The 21204-nt window shown below is 47.1% G+C and overlaps 1 protein-coding gene across 4 annotated transcripts in view; it reads right to left on the reverse strand.

Moving 5' to 3' along the window:
• Positions 1-20918, reverse strand: part of LOC116943605 (arf-GAP with Rho-GAP domain, ANK repeat and PH domain-containing protein 1-like) — a 113445-nt gene extending 92527 nt beyond the window's left edge. For 3 of the 4 annotated variants that reach the window (XM_076067825.1, XM_076067824.1, XM_076067823.1), the window contains exon 1: positions 10647-10783. The gene's annotated coding sequence lies outside the window, so the exon portion shown is untranslated. Of the gene's footprint in view, positions 1-10646; positions 10784-20757 lie in introns of those variants that run through there. The other variant, XM_032956601.2, reaches the window with a different exon arrangement.
• Positions 20919-21204: the final 286 nt, after the last annotated feature.

A 21204-nucleotide genomic window follows, 5' to 3' on the forward strand; every position in this document is an offset into this window, starting at 1 on the left:
AGTCATCTCAGTCAACCCATGGCACCTGGGGCTGTCCCCGCGACCTCCTGCCAGCGAGCCTCCGACACTTCACGTGGCCTCGGAGTGCACCTGGCCTGGCACAAGCGCCGTGGTGACATAACCGCCGCTTAGTGGCGAACGGCGGCCGTTGGTGTTATGTGTGCTTCTGTGTGTTAGCATGAGAATGGTAGCGGTGGACAGCTAGGTAGAATGTGGTACCGTGGCCGGCATGGGCCCTGGTGCAAGAATCCCTGTCCAATTTCCCCTCTCTCTTCGTAGCCCGGTGTCCGGTGCCCCTCCAGCGCAGTTGCACCGCCTACGCTCTTCAAAGCTCTGCCCAATGGGTAGTGAGCACCAAGGGCGTAATTATAATATCCCCCCCAATATTCAAATATGCTCAAAATGTCCCCCACCAATATATTGCTATCAAAAATTGCTATGCTATGTAAATAAAACAACAATTTGCTAAACATTGGCCACAATATCTGGACTTGTATTCATATAAATCAATGCATAGATTTCTGTTTATATGATTGTGGTTATGGTTGTACTTTATTAATCCCTAATCTATGCCATTACATACAATGAAACAATAAATGGTCAAAAAGTAAAAACAGAGCAATGTAATGCAATATACACTATTCGACATTATTGTAAAAAATAAACAAAAAGTCCATCCCACGTGTTAGTGAATTTTTTAAAATATTTTAGGCAGGAAATGAGTTTTCAAATTTAGATATTTTTCTGGGTTGGGACCCCCAGACACCCTGGAAGATTTGGTCCCCCCCCCCCAATGTTGACTCCATGGCTACGGCCTTGGTAAGCATCATCATCAATGAGCGTGCCGGTGAGGCGCTCGCTATCACGTGTGCCACACGCGCAGTGGTGCCAGGCATTGGCATGCTCGCGCGGGAGAAGGGCACGTGCACTAAGCGTCAATACAGTGAAAAGTCCATTCATCCGTGACACCTCATTCATACACGCGTATGAGCAGCGTACTTACACGATAAACTGAAGGGTAGGTAGATACATGAGTATTACAAAAGCTCCGGTGCAGAATATGTACGAGGATTGTGATGATAGCTTGATATGCAAAGTATGCTGGGATTCTTGCTAAATGTTGTGACTGATGATAGTTTGAAGATTACCCACACACAGAAGGTCACATTCCGTAGATAGACTTGGCATTTCATATCGTGCATATCCATACACACGCACACAGCGTTATTTCTATGCATTTACAAAAGCTTGTCAACCCATTGCTGGCTGAAGGCTCCTACCGTGCTGTGTTGATTAGGGGGTGGAGGGGGGGGTTGTTGTCACCGATCAGTGAGGGTCGGTGACAGGGGGTGACCTAGGACTGGTTCCAATTTGAACAACCACTGTTGACTTTTGATTTAAAGCTTTCGTGACTGCAGGGATTCATATTCTTGGTTCTTTAGGTAAAGTCACAACGTAGAAGGGAAACAATAAAATATTAAAATTTAAAACAATAAAATTCTCACGACGTTTCGACTGCAACACAAGCAATCATCATCAGGTGTGAAAACCACAACAAGAAAATGTTTCACACCTGATGATCATTGCTTGTGTTGCAGTCGAAACGTCGTGAGAATTTTATTGTTTTATATTTTTAGTATTTTATTATTTCCCTTCTACGTGGTGACTTTACCGAAAGAACCAAGAATATGAACCACTGTTGACGTTAATAGTGGCCGTGATTCCGAGAGTCGAACTTGGTTCGCTTGGGTTCACAGCGAAGTGCGCTAACCGCTGCACCACCACGCGCAGCACGTTACCGTAAACAGTGCCGCGTTCCTACACTATGGTTTTATAATACAACCTTGCATTGGGCGATGCCTTCATCTATGTACACCTTTGATAGTGCTGTTTGTGTCTGGTCTCTTTTTGAGTTTTGGGCGTGCGCTCTTGCACCTGTGATATAAACAACACTATTAAACTGCGATGCACACTGTGGCATTTGGACACGTGTACACGCGAAGCACACTCCAGTATTACAGACACAACGTTACATTAAATATAACGGTGCATAGTTGCATTAGATCCTAATACACAGCACCCACACCCCATACTTAAGTACGCACATGACACAGTGAACTCGTATATATTATCGCACACAGCACTACATTCAGGCATCGTGGTGTATTGCGCATATTACACAGTACCACGAGAACACAGCATCACATTCATACACAGCGTTACATAAATAGCCCTCACAACATATCACAAAATGCATCATTCACACAGCAGCACACACACAAACAAAGATCCCCCGTATAGCCTTAGAAGATTGTTGGGGCAAGTGCCGTTAGCGAGCACCTATGAAGCCCGGCACGGCACACGAGGGAGTGGGTAGCCAACACCGCGCCCGACCGCCTTTGTCTCCCCAGTGGCGGTGTTTCTACACACCGCACCAAGTACACATTTGAGGCCGAGTCGACTTAGGGTAGGCCCAGGACCGGTTCAGATAATCGTCACTGGGTGTTGGCCGCGAGAGGGAATCGAACTCAAGTCGCCGGGTTCGTAGCGCAGCGCGCTAACCGCAGCGCCACCGCTCCAACACTCACAGACACAGCATCACTCACACAGAACACTAACACACACAGCATCACTTACACATAGCATTACACGCAGCATTACTCACACAGAGCACTCACACAGAACACTCACACACACAGCATTACTCACACAGAGCACTCACACAGAACACTCACACACACAGCATCACTCACACACAGCATTACTCACACAGAGCACTCACACAGAACACTCACACAGCATCACCCACACACACAGCATCACTCACACACACAGCATCACCCACACAGAACACTCACACACACAGCATCACTCACACACACAACATCACTCACACAGAACACTCACACACGCAGCATCACTCACACACACAGCATCACTCACACACACAGCATCACTCACACACACAGCATCACTCACACACACAGCATTACTCACACACACAGCATCACTCACACAGAACACTCACACACACAGCATCACTCACACACAGCATGACACACAGCATTACTCACACAGAGCACTCACACAGCATCACTCACACACACAGCATCACTCACACACACAGCATCACTCACACACACAGCATCACTCACACACACAGCATCACTCACACACACAGCATCACTCACACACACAGCATCACTCACACACACAGTATCACTCACACACACAGCATCACTCACACAGAACACTCACACACACAGCATCACTCACACACACAGCATCACTCACACACAGCATCACTCACACACACAGCATCACTCGCACACAGAGCATCACTCACACACACAGCATCACTCACACGCACAGCATCACTCACACACAGCATCACTCACACAGAACACTCACACACAGCATCACTCACACACACAGCATCACTCACACACACAGCATCACTCACACACACAGCATCACTCACACAGAACACTCACACACACAGCATCACTCACACACAGCATCACTCACACAGAACATTTACACACACAGCATCACTCACACACACAGCATCACTCACACACACAGCATTACTCACACACACAGCATCACACACACAGCATCACTCACACACACAGCATCACTCACACACAGTATCACTCACACACACAGCATCACCCACACACAGCATCACTCACACGCAGTATCACTCACACACACAGCATCACTCACACAGAACACTCACACACACAGCATCACTCACACACAGTATCACTCACACACACAGCATCACTCACACACAGCATCACTCACACGCAGTATCACTCACACACACAGCATCACTCACACAGAACACTCACACACACAGCATCACTCACACACACAACATCACTCACACAGAACACTCACACACACAGCATCACTCACACACAGCATCACTCACACACACAGCATCACACACACAGCATCACTCACACACACAGCATCACTCACACACACAGCATCACTCACACAGAACACTCACATACACAGCATCACTCACACACACAGCATCACTCACACACACAGCATCACTCACACACACAGCATCACTCACACACACACAGCATCACTCACAGAGAACACTCACACAGAACACTCACACACACACCATCACTCACACATAACACTCACACACACAGCATCACTCACACACACAGCATCACTCACACACACAGCATCACTCACACACAGAACACTCACACACAGCATCACTCACACACAGCATCACTCACACACAGCATCACCCACACACACAGCATCACTCACACACACATCATCACTCACACACAGCATCACCCACACACAGCATCACTCACACACACAGTATCACTCACACACACAGCATCACTCACACACACAGCGTCACTCACACACACATCATCACTCACACACACAGCGTCACTCACACACACAGCATCACACACACACACAGCATCACTCACACACACAGCATCACACACACAGCATTACACACACACAGCATCACTCACACACAGCATCACCCACACACACAGCATCACTCACACACACAGTATCACTCACACACACAGCATCACTCACACACAGCATCACCCACACACACAGCATCACCCACACAGAACACTCACACACACAGCATCACTCACACACAAAACATTACTCACACAGAGCACTCACACAGAACACTCACACACACAGCATCACTCACACACGCAGCATCACTCACACACACAGCATCACTCACACACACAGCATCACTCACACACACAGCATCACTCACACACACAGCATTACTCACACACACAGCATCACTCACACAGAACACTCACACACACAGCATCACTCACACACAGCATGACACACAGCATTACTCACACAGAGCACTCACACAGCATCACTCACACACACAGCATCACTCACACACACAGCATCACTCACACACACAGCATCACTCACACACACAGCATCACTCACACACACAGCATCACTCACACACACAGCATCACTCACACACACAGTATCACTCACACACACAGCATCACTCACACAGAACACTCACACACACAGCATCACTCACACACACAGCATCACTCACACACAGCATCACTCACACACACAGCATCACTCACACACACAGCATCACTCACACACAGCATCACTCACACACACAGCATCACCCACACACAGAACACTCGCACACACAGCATCACTCACACACACAGCATCACTCACACAGAACACTCACACACAGAGCATCACACACACAGCATCACTCACACGCACAGCATCACTCACACACAGCATCACTCACACAGAACACTCACACACAGCATCACTCACACACACAGCATCACTCACACACACAGCATCACTCACACACACAGCATCACTCACACAGAACACTCACACACACAGCATCACTCACACACAGCATCACTCGCACACAGAGCATCACTCACACACACAGCATCACTCACACGCACAGCATCACTCACACACACAACATCACTCACACAGAACACTCACACACGCAGCATCACTCACACACACAGCATCACTCACACACACAGCATCACTCACACACACAGCATCACTCACACACACAGCATTACTCACACACACAGCATCACTCACACAGAACACTCACACACACAGCATCACTCACACACAGCATGACACACAGCATTACTCACACAGAGCACTCACACAGCATCACTCACACACACAGCATCACTCACACACACAGCATCACTCACACACACAGCATCACTCACACACACAGCATCACTCACACACACAGCATCACTCACACACACAGCATCACTCACACACACAGTATCACTCACACACACAGCATCACTCACACAGAACACTCACACACACAGCATCACTCACACACACAGCATCACTCACACACAGCATCACTCACACACACAGCATCACTCGCACACAGAGCATCACTCACACACACAGCATCACTCACACGCACAGCATCACTCACACACAGCATCACTCACACAGAACACTCACACACAGCATCACTCACACACACAGCATCACTCACACACACAGCATCACTCACACACACAGCATCACTCACACAGAACACTCACACACACAGCATCACTCACACACAGCATCACTCACACAGAACATTTACACACACAGCATCACTCACACACACAGCATCACTCACACACACAGCATTACTCACACACACAGCATCACACACACAGCATCACTCACACACACAGCATCACTCACACACAGTATCACTCACACACACAGCATCACCCACACACAGCATCACTCACACGCAGTATCACTCACACACACAGCATCACTCACACAGAACACTCACACACACAGCATCACTCACACACAGTATCACTCACACACACAGCATCACTCACACACAGCATCACTCACACGCAGTATCACTCACACACACAGCATCACTCACACAGAACACTCACACACACAGCATCACTCACACACACAACATCACTCACACAGAACACTCACACACACAGCATCACTCACACACAGCATCACTCACACACACAGCATCACACACACAGCATCACTCACACACACAGCATCACTCACACACACAGCATCACTCACACAGAACACTCACACACACAGCATCACTCACACACACAGCATCACTCACACACACAGCATCACTCACACACACAGCATCACTCACACACACACAGCATCACTCACACAGAACACTCACACAGAACACTCACACACACACCATCACTCACACATAACACTCACACACACAGCATCACTCACACACACAGCATCACTCACACACACAGCATCACTCACACACAGAACACTCACACACAGCATCACTCACACACAGCATCACTCACACACAGCATCACCCACACACACAGCATCACTCACACACACATCATCACTCACACACAGCATCACCCACACACAGCATCACTCACACACACAGTATCACTCACACACACAGCATCACTCACACACACAGCGTCACTCACACACACATCATCACTCACACACACAGCGTCACTCACACACACAGCATCACACACACACACAGCATCACTCACACACACAGCATCACACACACAGCATTACACACACACAGCATCACTCACACACAGCATCACCCACACACACAGCATCACTCACACACACAGTATCACTCACACACACAGCATCACTCACACACAGCATCACCCACACACACAGCATCACCCACACAGAACACTCACACACACAGCATCACTCACACACAAAACATTACTCACACAGAGCACTCACACAGAACACTCACACACACAGCATCACTCACACACGCAGCATCACTCACACACACAGCATCACACACACAGCATCACTCACACACACAGCATCACTCACACACACAGCATCACTCACACAGAACACTCACACACACAGCATCACTCACACACACAGCATCACTCACACACACAGCATCACTCACACACACAGCATCACTCACACACACACAGCATCACTCACACAGAACACTCACACAGAACACTCACACACACACCATCACTCACACATAACACTCACACACACAGCATCACTCACACACACAGCATCACTCACACACACAGCATCACTCACACACAGAACACTCACACACAGCATCACTCACACACAGCATCACTCACACACAGCATCACCCACACACACAGCATCACTCACACACACATCATCACTCACACACAGCATCACCCACACACAGCATCACTCACACACACAGTATCACTCACACACACAGCATCACTCACACACACAGCGTCACTCACACACACATCATCACTCACACACACAGCGTCACTCACACACACAGCATCACACACACACACAGCATCACTCACACACACAGCATCACACACACAGCATTACACACACACAGCATCACTCACACACAGCATCACCCACACACACAGCATCACTCACACACACAGTATCACTCACACACACAGCATCACTCACACACAGCATCACCCACACACACAGCATCACCCACACAGAACACTCACACACACAGCATCACTCACACACAAAACATTACTCACACAGAGCACTCACACAGAACACTCACACACACAGCATCACTCACACACGCAGCATCACTCACACACACAGCATCACTCACACACACAGCATCACTCACACACACAGCATCACTCACACACACAGCATTACTCACACACACAGCATCACTCACACAGAACACTCACACACACAGCATCACTCACACACAGCATGACACACAGCATTACTCACACAGAGCACTCACACAGCATCACTCACACACACAGCATCACTCACACACACAGCATCACTCACACACACAGCATCACTCACACACACAGCATCACTCACACACACAGCATCACTCACACACACAGCATCACTCACACACACAGTATCACTCACACACACAGCATCACTCACACAGAACACTCACACACACAGCATCACTCACACACACAGCATCACTCACACACAGCATCACTCACACACACAGCATCACTCACACACACAGCATCACTCACACACAGCATCACTCACACACACAGCATCACCCACACACAGAACACTCGCACACACAGCATCACTCACACACACAGCATCACTCACACAGAACACTCACACACAGAGCATCACACACACAGCATCACTCACACGCACAGCATCACTCACACACAGCATCACTCACACAGAACACTCACACACAGCATCACTCACACACACAGCATCACTCACACACACAGCATCACTCACACACACAGCATCACTCACACAGAACACTCACACACACAGCATCACTCACACACAGCATCACTCACACAGAACATTTACACACACAGCATCACTCACACACACAGCATCACTCACACACACAGCATCACTCACACACACAGCATCACTCACACACACAGCATCACACACACAGCATCACTCACACACACAGCATCACTCACACACAGTATCACTCACACACACAGCATCACTCACACACAGCATCACTCACACGCAGTATCACTCACACACACAGCATCACTCACACAGAACACTCACACACACAGCATCACTCACACACAGTATCACTCACACACACAGCATCACTCACACACAGCATCACTCACACGCAGTATCACTCACACACACAGCATCACTCACACAGAACACTCACACACACAGCATCACTCACACACACAACATCACTCACACAGAACACTCACACACACAGCATCACTCACACACACAGCATCACTCACACACACAGCATCACACACACAGCATCACTCACACACACAGCATCACTCACACAGAACACTCACACACACAGCATCACTCACACACAGCATCACTCACACACACAGCATCACTCACACACACAGCATCACTCACACACACAGCATCACTCACACACACACACAGCATCACTCACACAGAACACTCACACAGAACACTCACACACACACCATCACTCACACATAACACTCACACACACAGCATCACTCACACACACAGCATCACTCACACACACAGCATCACTCACACACAGAACACTCACACACAGCATCACTCACACACAGCATCACTCACACACAGCATCACCCACACACACAGCATCACTCACACACACATCATCACTCACACACAGCATCACCCACACACAGCATCACTCACACACACAGTATCACTCACACACACAGCATCACTCACACACACAGCGTCACTCACACACACATCATCACTCACACACACAGCGTCACTCACACACACAGCATCACACACACACAGCATCACTCACACACACAGCATCACACACACAGCATTACACACACACAGCATCACTCACACACAGCATCACCCACACACACAGCATCACTCACACACACAGTATCACTCACACACACAGCATCACTCACACACAGCATCACCCACACACACAGCATCACTCACACACACAGTATCACTCACACACACAGCATCACTCACACATAGCATCACTCACACACACAGCGTCACTCACACATCATCACTCACACACACAGCATCACTCACACACACAGCATCACACACACAGCATTACACACACACAGCATTACATACACACAGCATCACTCACACACAGCATCACCCACACACACAGCATCACTCACACACACAGTATCACTCACACACACAGCATCACTCACACACAGCATCACCCACACACACAGCATCACTCACACACACAGTATCACTCACACATAGCATCACTCACACACACATCATCACTCACACACACAGCATCACTCACACATAGCATCACTCACACATAGCATCACTCACACACACATCATCACTCACACACACAGCATCACTCACACACACAGCATCACACACACAGCATTACACACACAGCATTACACATACACATCATCCTCTACGTTGCGTGCGATTAACATTCAGGGGTAACATCAAGAGGTAACTTCAAGGGTTAACTTTAAGGTGTAAACATCAAGGGGGTAACTTCAAGCGGTAACTTCAAGAGGTGACATCAAGGGATACACATCAAGGTGTAACATCAAGGGGTAACTTGCCTGCCTTGCAGGACGAGGAAGAAGAGCACGGAAACTCTTTCTCATCCAAAGACACGCGGCGCTAGCCGGACGCCGCTGCTACGTTTGTCAACGTCTCGCGTCAACACCACCACCACCAACACCACCGCCACCACCGCCACCGCCACCACCACCACCGCCACCACCACCACGACAGTGCAACACGCAGCGGCGGCACAGCTTAGCGGCGAAGCGACGAGGCAGTGAGAGGGAGGAAGGAGGCAATGAAGTTCAGACGAGAGGCGGACGAGAAGGAGGAGGATGGAGAAGGATGGAGGAGGGGGGGCAATGGGTGGAGTGACGTCACAACGATGGGGGTTCGTCATACGCGTTCAGGTGTTTGACGTTTCAAAACAAATAAATTCTAACAACGGCAGCAACAGAGTTACCCCCCCCCCCCCTCGTATCTCCGCCTGCAGCAGACTGCTGGTGGCAAGGGGGCTGTGAGCGAGCGACACGGCACACGAGCGGGTGGGTGGCCAGCGTCCATGCGCCGACCGCCTTTGTCTCCCCCGGTGGCGATGTGTTTGTTTGTTGTTACACGACGACATCAGGGTCACTCATTCGAGGCTGGAGGCGACCTCGGGGGAGGGGGGAGGGGGGAGAGACCACGGGGACCGTTTTCAGATATTCGCCACTTTCGTTAATTTGCTGAGCGAGGCAGGAGTGGCGAAATTGGTGACGCCCGGTTTGGGGAAGCGCCCCTTCGCGGAGACAGAGATTCATCACACGGGTTTTAGAAACCCTCTCGATCGATCTACAGCGTCACGACGACGACGACGACAACAAAGGCACGAAACAGGTGGAGGGACTTCTCCACAAATCTGGCTGTCGCCTGATGAAGCTGGTTGTAATTACTGGCGAAACGTCGAACTCGGATTGTAAATGTTGTGGCTTGGCTCTACAACGCACAACCGGTGCGGCTGTACTAGTGACGAATTGGCCACGTTCTGATTACGTGACAAACTTGACTAATTTGGCTGTGTCGGGTGGTGACGGGTTTAACGACACAACATTTATATATTTGCGCGATCTAACCCCAAAAAAATCTCTCTATTATGAAAAACAACAAAAAGGCACTGGGGTCAAGTGCATCGACTCTCACAACAATTAAAGTTTCAAACAGCACACAGCAGCGTGTAGGGTACTACACCAATACCAAACTTAGTCATTTATCACGTCGTAGGCTTTCGCGACCAATATCATCCATAATATAGGGGGGTTTTTGTGGGGGTTAGTTCGCGTTAATATAGCTAAGTCTTGGCTTAAAGCTTTCATGACTGCAGGAATTCGTACTGTTTGGGTCTTTCGGTAAAGTCACGTAGATATTATTTTATTGTTATTATTTTTTTCTACATAACTTTACCGAAAAACCCAAAGAGTGTAAATATGTCGTGAAACCCGCCACCACCCGACACAGCCAACTAGTAAGGTTTGTCACGTAAACAGAACGTGGCCAATTCGTCACTAGTACAGCGCACAGGGGTGTGTTGGAGAGCAAATCCACAACATTTACAATCTGAGTAATCTGAGTAATCTGTGGATTTGCTCTCCAACACGCCGGTGTTGCTGTACTAGTGACGAATTGGCCACGTTCTGTTTACGTGACAAATCTTACTAGTTGGCTGTGGCGGGTTGAACGACACACATTTATATGAACGCGATCTAACCCACACAAAAAAAACCTGTATTATAAACTTAGCCATGTGCATGGATATGCAAAAAAACCCCATGAGGGGTTTGTGATGAACTGCAGTGTGTGTGTGGTTTTTTTGCACGTGTTCATTATTGTGCGTTGTTTTGAAACGTCACGTGTTGTTGTTTTAAAATCCGGCCTACGCAATGTTTCTGTTATGATGATGACATAGCTGTGAACCCGTTATCAGTGCCCTACCTTATTACAGACCAATTCAGACCTTTATTAGTCACCCCGTGGCCCTTATAAATCTCAACGTTCATCCTACAAAGTCCCATCACAAGAGAGAAACAAACAAATAGACATCATCACTACTACACTTACCACTAGCACACACTCACCACTAGTACACTCACCACTACACTCATCACTACACTCATCACTTGTACACACTCACCACTAGTACATTCACCATTTGTACATTCACCATTAGTAAACTCACCACTACACTCACCACTTGTACATTCACCACTAGTACACTCACCACTAGTACATTCACCATTTGTACATTCACCACGAGTAAACTCACCACTACACTCACCATCACACACCTGTGAACCCGTTATCAGTGCCCTACCTTATTACAGACCAATTCAGACCTATATTGGTCACCCCCGTGGCCCATATATATATCAACGTTCATCCTACAAAGTCCCATCACAAGGGAGAGAAACACAAACAGACAACAAATAAAATTGTTGTTGTTGCCCGCATTAAAACGGCTGTAACGCCGTACGAACCTGAAAACTAAATTTCTCTGTACAAGAATACGGGTGGGAAAACCGTGTGGCTTGACAGCTGTGTGATGGTGCTTGGGGGGGGGATGGTTCTCGTCACTTAACAGGTTTCATTGACGCTGGTCAGGGTGGGTTGGTGGAACGTGCGGGGATTGGTGGATGCGGAGGAGTTACTTGCAAACTAGGATCGATTGAGATTTCGCTCGCCACTGATGATAGCCTCGGCTGGGAATTGAACTCGGGACGCCGGGTTCAAGGTGGACGCGTGATCAATCACCACGCCATTGCTTTCAATTCAGAATCAGAATATTTATTTATAACTGTAGGAATCCGATGAGCTACAAAGCTCTTTTTCACAGTGGTTCAGTTCGAGCACCATACAGTATTAATGATCTAGATTTTATCTAGTCAATATTAATGATTTAATCTCTTGTTCTGTAGATACAGCACACCCCCACGATAAGAACAATTACTTAGAATTTACTTTCACGAGTGCCCTGACGATGTTGTTACATTCAACGACCCGGTAGGTTGTGAAGCTACGATGTTGATGCATGACGCCATGTATTCTACGTGTTAATGTCAGTACAACGTGACGTTACTTAAAGTGACCTTCAAGTGTTTTGATGATTATTATTATTAACGTAGCTTCTTCGTACTCGTGTTCGGACAGCCCAAGACGCACAATCGGAGGCGTCGTATCTTGCGTAGCTACCAAAGATATATAGACGAATGTGTTTGGTCTACGTCCTCCTTCGATGCACATGTTAGTGGAACTCTCACATTCATGTGAGTGACACGTGTGTGTCTGTGTGTGTACAATGTAGTGTAGCGGTTAACACGACCCGAGTTCGATTCCCGCCCACTGCCAACATCAGTGACGATTATCTGAACCGGTCCTGGGCCTCCCCTAGGTCGACTCAACCTCAAATGATTACCTGGTGCGATGTGTAAACATCGCCACGAGGGAGACAAAGGCGGCCGGGCGTGGTGTCGGCCACCCACCCCCCTCGTGTGCTGTGCCGGCCTTCATAGGTGCTCGCGAACAGCACTTGACGCAATATTCTATTACAGGCTATACGGGGGATCTTTGTCTTTGTGCCATACATATATGCACGGAAATGCGCGCAGGATTGATAAGGCAAAATCACTGTTTGAGCAGGAACGTGCTGTTGTTATTGTGTGTGTCACTGTCCGTACTGAGTCATCGGGCACGTTATTTTGCCTCTTAAAGAGCCGCGTTTCACAGTTTGCAGACACACAGACAGCGATGTTCACGGGACAATGCAGGTGGGTGATGCAAGTCTCTGCAGGTAACTCGATTGGTATGTCCAAGTGGGGGGAGGGGGGGACAGACCGACGAGGTAATAAATGAATAAAGAATATTCAAACCTAGAGTGAACAACAAAGTGGTGTACACGGACACACAGAATCGACCGTGAACAACAATTGTCAGTGAACTGGCGAGCGACCGTGCTATGGAAATAAAGGGCCCGTAACATGAGTCCGTTTAGAACCAGTCAAGAATAGTTCGCAACGGATACCGACTAAAAGGTTAGAATGTTAGATGCTAGTACGAAAACCATGAATTGTAGTCTTATTTCAAAGCACATCATGACTGGCAATGCAATGGTACAGCAGTTATTGTGCGCCCCTTGTCAATTTACATGCGCTTGTGTGCGCGTGTCTTTGCAGCTGACATTATTTTTGTTGTATGCTGGAGGAATCCGATGAGCCATGAAGCTCTTTTGCACGGATTTGAAGGGAAACTTGAGAGTCCCTTCATCGTCACCATTATCATCATCAGCAGCTAAGGCAACACTGTACTTGGCACCTTGAGGCAATCGAACATGGCTCAAGATTAACAACAACAGTCACAGAACAACGAACTTTGGCCAATCGTGGGCCCGAATGTCTTGCTCATAGACTACCTGTTAAAATCTTAATTTGGAGCTTTCGTGACTGCAGGAATCCATACTCTTTGGTTCTTTCGGTAAAATCAAGTAGTTAGAAATAAAATAAAATAAATCACGACGTTTCGATCGCAACACAAGCGACCTTCATCAGGTGGCACCGATACAGCAGGACAACCGCTGACCCTGCTGTATCAATGCGATTGCGACGAGTCGTACGTGTACAATGACACGCGTGAAGAGTAGGCGCATCTTGCACGGATGTACGCGTTGCTTTCTGCGGGCTATGAGCCAGCATGAGTAACAGGATGAGAGGCCGCGCAATAAACTCGGGTTTCGCCCACGATTGTAATACTTCAGGAACAAATAAAGGGTGGCTCACGATGAGGCCCGATGGACTTCTGCCACTCCTCCACTTCTGTGGTCACTGCGATCGCTGGCTGCAGACCTACACACGTGTCATTGAAGTCTTTCCTCGAGCCCTCAATCAACATCTTGCATGGGCAGCTATGGGCACAGTCTCTAATGCAACTCAATGCACATCTATTATATATACAATATAAGATGATCGTGACTGAGTGGTCGATGTAAAGTCGATTATACAGTATCTTCCAAAAGGTATATCAAATCGTGCAACTTTCCATGTTTCTTTGCACACTTTTGAAAATAACTATTCTCAGAGCATGTTTCATCAATACGAGACTGGTCGCTACATACATCTGAACAAATGCAAGATTTTATTTATTTATTTATCGTCATTGTATTTTCTTTTTGCGAGTGTAATCACACCATATTTTGTTTTAAACTCAAGGATTTTGCGGTTCTTTGTGACTCTTATAATCATCACTTGAACACGTGTAGTGCTGGCCTCATTCTGACCTGCAAGAGGCCACGTTATATCACATCGAATGCGTTATCATCCAATGTCCATGAACTAAGTACGAAGGTTGTCGTTCTCATGTACACGCAACTGCAGTAGTATCAAGATATTCTTTGGGTCTTTCGGTAAAGCCACGTAGATAGAAAAAAACGAAAAATATCACGTTGCGATCGAAATGTAGTGATGTTTTTTTATAATTTTTTCTATCTACGTGGCTTTACCGAAAGACCCAAAGAATATGAATTCCTGCAGTCACGAAAGCTTTCAGTCAAGATTTAGTATCAAGATGTTTAACAGGCTGGTCACCCTGCCAAAGTCCTTGAGAATGCAATCACGTTATAGGACATAATATATCTGCAGAGATGCATAAATCCATTGATTAATTATTATTCTCCAATACCGATTCTGTGCACAGAACATGGCAGAAGAGTAAGAGAACGGATATAAAAATAGACACTGTAGGTGAGCACAATAAACACTAATTTGTCGTAAAAAAGTATAAAACTCAATTGTTATAGTCACATGATTACATGATCAGGCTTAGCTACAACCAGCTTGCCGCTGATGGGAAAAGACTAGGAACACAGTAAAAACTGGCTCAATAACATCAGAAAAAATGGCCCGCTTAACACGTGAAAATATATTAATCGTTGCTAAGGTACAAACAGTACGGAGGTAAATGACACCCGTGGCAATCAGTTCTGCCAAAGGTCCTCCGAGAAACGTAATGATGTACAGTACCTCCTTTATTTGTTGAAAATGCAGATTATTCCTCTAGGTTTTGGGCAGAGGGTATTTATAGACACTATCCAGCTGCTTATGCACATTGACCCATGGCCCATGGCTTTGGAAGTTTGGAATTTAGGGCTTCGGATGCAATGGTAGAGCAACAAGATATCACAAAAGCAGTGGTCAAGGCATACACCGAAATCCTGGCCAAGGTAGATACAGCCCCATTCGCGTAATTTTACATTGCCCATGAGCAAATAACTGTCAATGTGCTCAATATTGTCAGAGCTCAGACGCTAAGCAAAGGTTGTGACTGTTAGTACCCTAACGAAATGGGAGACTGCCTGGGAACACACGGTGCTGTACACTTGAGCTGCAAGGTGACCAAGAGATGGAAGCACAACATTGAATTTCCTGAATCCATCGGTGCGGAGTTTTGAATGTGATGCCTCGCATGCACGGGGTTTTTTCTGCGGGTACTCTCAAAGGGTGTGACGTCATCGCCAATCGAGTTACTCGTGCTGTAAAGCGCTGTATTAATGGGCTTCATGATGTCGTGTCTGCACACAGCGGAGTGGTAAAGCGAATAATAAATTAAACATTTTGCTCGTTTTTATTTTCTGTCCATTTCCTAAACTGGGCGACACCTAATTGTTGTGAATTTTGGCCAACACTTGGCCAGGGGCGTCTGTGTGAACGGATGTGAGAGGGCATTGAGCTCGGTCCGAAATAATGGCTGGGTCTCGTGACTTTGAATTTTCAAGGCCCTCTGTGCCATAAAATAAAACAAAAAAGTGTTTAAATATGAAAAAAGCCTGTAAAAATGTCTCACAGATCATGCCAGTTTAAAAAAGAAAAATCGTTCCCGACCTCTATCCACCCTAACAGTTTAACTGGGCACACACACCACAGCGAGAAGTTCAACGGCAGATCGTGTGTGGCGGGGGGTAAAGTGTGGATACTGCCACCTCTTCCAATGTCTGACCACCGTAGAAGAGGAGACCAAGATACCCTGGAAAAGGGACTCTCTAGAGATCCCTCGAGTGGAGGCCTTTCCGCCGGTATTGGCGCAAGAAATTGCAGGGCTGCAACTTTACCTGCTTATTGAAGACTAATTTCTGTACATGTTATTGACATTTAAATTCACCCACATTGTGAATTCGGCCACTCACACAGTTATGCACTGAAACTAACAATCCTCACGATAGACACAGACACAAACACCTTTGTTAATTACAACTCAATCAACCTTCATGACACACACACACAGCCAAGGCGCAATGGTTAACACTTGTACCTCACAGCAAGAAGGACCTGAGTTTAACTCCCTTCCGGCACGTTGCTGTGTGGAGTTGTTATGTTTTCCCACCGTTCCGCGTGGGTTTCCTCCCATAGCTAAATAATAACATATCATACGATGTAATTGGTACTGGTTGAAGCAACACAATGCTGAGCAATCGCATTACCCAATTGGGATTAAGCAGAGCAACGTTGGTCTCCTCGTGCGAACACTTTGCAGGACCCTCCTGACAAGATAATAACAAATCTACAACAAGCTCATGAGTTGAAGCAAAGAAGGCTTAATGACACACCAACAACCTCATGAATTTAAGGTAATATGCCCTTATGACACACACACAGTTAGGAATTAAAACTAATCGGCTCCCATGCCTAATCCCTAATTGTGCATGAGTAAGTATTCAGTTAAATACAGCACTGCTGTTGTACCGTGCAATGCATTTTGCTCAGATTTCTGCCGATCTGCTGCCATGTGTATGATTTTGGTGTGTGCTGTCTCCTGCACATCTGTGAAAAAGAGCTTTATAGCTAATCGGATTCCTCCAGTATTAATACAGCATTCTGATTCTGTCGTCTGTATGTGTACGAGTTGTGTGTGTGTGGTGTGTGAGACGTGTGTGTTGTGATACGTGTGTATGTGAAAGTATTGGGTGTGAGCATTGTGTGTGTTTTGCGTGTTACGTGTTGTACTTTTCAGTGACACTTGTATATGTACGTGTGTGGGTGTTGTGTTTTAGTTGATTATATTTTAGTATTGTGTGTGTTACTTTTGTGTGTTTTGTGTTTAATTGTGCTGTCCTTCATAGGTGGCTCGCTAACAGCACTTGCCCCAACGGTCTGTTAAGGCTATAATTATGATGGGGGGGGTGGGGAGATTTGCCTTTGTGTGCATGAGTGCTGCAAATTCGTGTATGTGACTTCTGTTACACGTACGTAAGTTGTAAATGAGATTACAACTTTGCAGGTGTCTGCGTATTCCTTAGGTGTACCTTGCTCCGAGTTCCCCTGATACTACAGCCTCCCTCATCACGTGTACATGTGTGTGTATGTGCGTGCTGATAGAGTGTGTATGTGCGTGCTGATAGAGTGTGTGTGTGCGTGCTGATAGAGTGTGTGCGTGCTGATAGAGTGTGTGTGTGTCACTTCGGGTGACCAGGACAGGCGATGTGTACATATTTAAATCATTTGGCAGTGCTGCATTTGGCAGTGATGCACAAAAACTCATACAACGACGCAATTAAACACATTCGCCATCAACACTGCCTGAATTACAGGGTGCTTCAAAAAAATGTTAACACTTACATGGGACTATCGTTTTTAACGGAAAAAGAACGGATAATAAGCAATCACCTGATGATGATTGCTTGTGTTGCACTCGAAACGTCTTGGGAATTGTATTGTTTTATATTTTTATTATTATATTGTTTCCCTTCTACGTGACTTTACCGAAAGAACCAAGAACACAAACGAGATAATTAATACAAACGTGAAGGAAGAAAAATATTAAAGCAGAATCTCATTTTGTGTGGAATCGAGGCTCCATAATCGTGCGGTAGTCAAAATGTAAAACGGAGAGTTTTGTTATTTGAGAAGTCCGTGTGATCATTTAGAAACATTGATGCGACATTAAAAGTTACAATATCCCGTCGTGAAATTGCAACGCAGTAGTGTCCTGCATTTTTTTTTGCAAAATGTGTGTTGTTTAACGCGTTGGTCGTGAATTAGTTAATGGAGTTAAAACCACATCGGGTTTTTTTAACTTCTGGGTGTCCGTTTCTGTTAGCACAGAGCCATTTCCCTTGGCTCTGTAATAACAGCAATACAATGATTAGAGCGGCGCTATACCCTGCATCTTTAAGACTCACAAACCAATCTGATCTGAGCCTCCCTTAGGTCGACTCAGCCTACAACTAATACGCACATGTCCTCTGTAAGGCGCTCGGAAGGTTAACAATAGACGCACGCGCCACAAAACGTGTGTGCGCTCAGTATCAATGAAAGTCTACAAATCTGAACGGACAATAAACGAAGGATTACAACTTTTGTTTTAAAAGAAACAGAATAGAATAGGGAAGAGAAATAAAAAACCAACCCAACAACAGAATGCAATTAAGCACCGAGAACGGTGCTGGCGTGAACCACAAATGATCAGTCCCAATTAAAAGTTTGACGATGTAACCGGAATTCAAAACATTATTAAACCAGACTGATAATAGGATAATTTGGGGATGAGTTTTCTCTTATTCTTCTTCTTCTAGCAACAATAACTTGGTAACGAAATCGATAAACACACACTTTCGCGATTTGTAACGACCTCAAAGTGCGCAGAAGATGATGGGTTGTAATCGGTGCTAATTATTTTATTAAAGAATCCGCTGCGGCGGACGCATGCTGCGCGCGTGTGCGGTGTCTTTAGTGCGGGGAGCGGTGCTGCAGTGGTTAGCGCGCCGCACCACGAACCCGGCAAACCGAGTTCGATTCCCGTTCACGGCCACCGACGCCACGTTACGATTATCTGAACCGGTCCCGGGCCTCCCCTAGATCGACTCAGCCTCAAATGAGTACCTGGTGCGGTGTTGTCGTAAACATTCACCGCTCGGGGAACAGACAACGGCAGCCGGGCGTGGTGCTGGCCACCTACCCCCTCGTGTGCCACAGCGACGACCTTAAGCACAATGTGCCGCTCCTCGCTAACAGCACTTGCCCCGGCAGTCTGCTACAGGCTACACGGGGGGGGGGGGGGGGGGGGGGGGGGGGGGGGGGGGGGTTGCTGTTTGTCCTTTTGTCTTTAGTGTGCTGAGTGCAACGAACTGTGTGCACACCAACAGACAACACTCACCCAAAGGGTCGCGTGTGGTCGAAGATGTCTTGATTGTGAATTGTGAATGCCGTGTGTGAGTGAGCGAGCGAGGAGTGTGTGAGTGTGTTTGCTGCTGCTGGGGTGGTGGTGGTGGTTTCCTGTTTGTGAGAATCAGCCTGAGCTCCTCCAGGGAGGCGCCAGGTTCCATCACACTCAACATCGAGTCAACACGCCCAGGCAAGCAGGATTTAACAACGATTAGCAAGCAGCGCCCTTTGGGGTGGGATGAATGGATGGGGGGGTGGGGGCGTGTTCCGGTCGTGCACGTACCGTATGCGCGTTGAACTTCCTTCGCACCGTACGTAGCCAATCGTGATAATCGATAGGTGCCGGGGGAGAAGAACAACAAACTAAACACAGTCGTAAAATAAACAAAAAGAGTTCGTCGATCTAGACGATTTCAAAAGTGCCTAAGCTTCTTCCTAA

The sequence above is a fragment of the Petromyzon marinus genome, chromosome 18, assembly GCF_048934315.1.
Source record: "Petromyzon marinus isolate PM22_M1 ecotype Great Lakes invasive population chromosome 18, UKy_Petmar_22M1.pri1.0, whole genome shotgun sequence".
NCBI lineage: Eukaryota > Metazoa > Chordata > Hyperoartia > Petromyzontiformes > Petromyzontidae > Petromyzon > Petromyzon marinus.